Source organism: Triticum urartu, chromosome 2, assembly GCF_003073215.2.
Source record: "Triticum urartu cultivar G1812 chromosome 2, Tu2.1, whole genome shotgun sequence".
Taxonomy (NCBI): domain Eukaryota; kingdom Viridiplantae; phylum Streptophyta; class Magnoliopsida; order Poales; family Poaceae; genus Triticum; species Triticum urartu.
The window spans coordinates 513,290,273-513,293,325 of record NC_053023.1 but is presented as its reverse complement, the minus strand read 5'-3'; positions in this window follow the sequence as shown (position 1 = coordinate 513,293,325).

Genomic DNA, 3,053 nt, shown 5'->3' with positions numbered 1-3,053 from the left:
AGGTAGTAGTACTCTAATAGCTCTTGTTGTGATGACAAGATAGGACATGGCACACACTTGGACAGAGGAACTAGTAGTCTGCATTGTGCATTTAAGTTTTGTCTGAAGTCAATGTACCTCTACTTTGACCAAACTTATAGAAAAATGTATCAACATTCACAATGTCAAATCAATATTTTTATACTCATTATAAAACGTAGTTCTTATACTCATTATAATCAGTATTGTAGATATTGATATTTTTAGTATAAATTTGGTCAAACACTTTGCAAACGGTTGACGGAAGTAAAAAGGACCAGAGGGAGTATCATGCATGCGGAGTAGGAAAAAAATTGCTCATTTATAGCCGGTTGAAGTCTCAAAGGGCGCGACCGCGCGAGGGAGGCGAAGGTCGTGGGAGGCGCGACGGTTGACGGAATTCAGTGAAGTTACCCACGCGCCAGCATGGCGTGCGAACATGCAGAAGCTATACCGTTAGGCCTACGATATGGGTCTAGTAGACATGACATCTAGTGGGTCCCACATAGTTCTCGAGAACTCTTTGGGGGCTTGCAGCCATTTATCCACCGGGCAAGCCAGCAACCCCACGTTGTTCGCACGCCCTACTCGTCCCCACCTTCTACTAGTACAGTACCTTACAACAGTTCGCTCCCAGTCGTCCCGTCCTTTCACATTACACCAGTTCAACTTCTCCTAACCCTCCTCCAAAATCCATGGCCTCCCAAATCTCCATGGTCGCCGCTGAGTACTAGGTTAGAGCCATCACCGGCGATGAGTTCATCGTCATCTACACACGTGGATCCGTGACGGTGAAAGCATGCTTTGCTCACTTCCTACGCATGTTCAACAGTTCAACGGATGAGTGGGTCGCTGGGCTAGATGTTGAGTACACCACAGTCCTGCAAGGAGAGAAGATTCTAAAGGAGGCAGAGAAGAAGAAGCCCGCCGTGATCCAGGTTTGCGTACATAATGTGTGCTTGGTCTACCACATATGCCATGCTGACGTTGAGTGCCAGGATTTTAAGAACTTCCTCAAGGATGAAAGAGTGAAATTCCTTACTATAGACTTTAGGAACGATAGGGATGTCCCGGGTCGGATAGGCCTCGTTGTAAGCCAGCCTTCGATCTCTAGAAGGCAAGCCTGGTGTCCTCCTCTCAGCCTTCAATGCTGACCCTGGCAGCAGCAAATTTAATCCTTCATATGCTAAACTGAAGAAACCTCACCACGAGTTTCATCATGCATGGGAGTGTAACGACCCGACCTTAGACGGTCAAGTATCTGTGCTTAAGTGTCATCCCTGGATCGGTATGCTGACACACACAGTACTCGACGATTTATAACAAAGGTAAATCACATGTATAAGATAACGTAAATACTATTACCTCAATCCAAATAGCGGAAGTAACAACATGGTTGTGGATTCCCATCAACACCAACGACAAAGTTGAGTGTAGAAATCGTAACCCTAACGTATCACTTGCTCGTCGTAAGATTCCTGCAACATGAGACGTTGCAGCCACAAAGGGTCAGTACATTGAATGTACTGGCAAATTCACACCAGAGGATAATGATGAATAATGACTATCACTATATGCATATATGGCTGGTGGAGGCTCTATGGTTATAATGTTTTTGCGAAAAGCCAATGTTTCCCTATTGCAAAGTAATATATTTTATTTAACTACAAAGTTGGTTGAAAACATTGAGTATTGTAAACCCCATCTCAATCCCAATTAAAAGGTAATTAATAACCCAACAAAATTAATTTAGAGTGATGAGATAAACATGATAATCCAAGAACCAGATACTCAAGATGTCCATAACTGGGGACACGGCTAATCATGATTAGTTTGTACACTCTGCAGAGGTTTGTGCACTTTTCCCCACAAGAATCGATCTCCTCCGTTGGATTTCTCGCACTACATGATGTTTGAGAAATAGATGACCGAGACACAGTCTTTCCGAAGAGGTCCCCTTAACTGATAGATAGGCCGGTACACCTATAATCCCCTACATCTGCTAGCCCATCATGGAAAGGTTTCCCACAACTTACTCAACTATGCCAGAGCCCATAATGGCATGTGGCAGCACACGGAAATTTCCAGCATGAATAATCTTATGATCCCTTTGAGCTTGGGTAGCGGTCCATAGGAAAATCACACGGTACCCCGGGATTTCCAAAAATACAGGCAATCACTGGGTTCCCAAGGTGCCTCAATCCACCCAGATGTGTATTAAAGTTGCCACCTTAAGTTAACCATTAATTAACAACTCACATCTGTCATGGACACTCTTAAACCCAATCCACGTCTACGAGCATAGCATGGCAATATAAGCATAACGTAGAAGTAACTCGCAAGGTTTGATAATAAAACAGGTGAATAGGTACTACCTCAATCTACTTCCCAACCCACAATTTATTCAGACCCTAACCATGCAATTGTTTGAGGGTTGATCTAATGCAATAAAACTGGGTAGTAAAGAGGTATGATCAAAGTATGAACTTGCCTTGTACTGTTGATGAAGATGATTCACACTCATAACTCTTGATAGTTCTACTCGTCATACTCCGTTCAATCTATCGTGAGCAAGCAATAGTAACCACACATAAGCAATCACTCAAAAGATCGGGAAGAACGAAGAAGACAGTTCGGAAAACATCAAAACCAAGCAAATAACTCTTGCAACATAAAACAATTTCTAACAGTACCAAAATTATGTGAATTTGGCCTTATCAGAAAGTTTAGGTCAAGAGCTTCGATTTGCAAAAAGAATCAACTAAATCGGAGTTACAAAACTCAAGTTATGTTCAAAAGAAGTTCAAATACAAATCTGTTTGAATTCAAATTTGAAAACTTTCAAAAACATATTTAAGTTGATTTACTGGATAGAGGGGTTCGTAATGAAGAAGTGGGCGTTGGTTTCATTGGATTTGGACAAACGAGTAAGAAGTAGCGTAGGTTTGAAGAACAGGGACTAGCGTGTAAAGAAAATAATCACAGATAGGTCCTTGACCGAAATTAAAAGAAAAAGAAAAAAAACTATCGAGCGA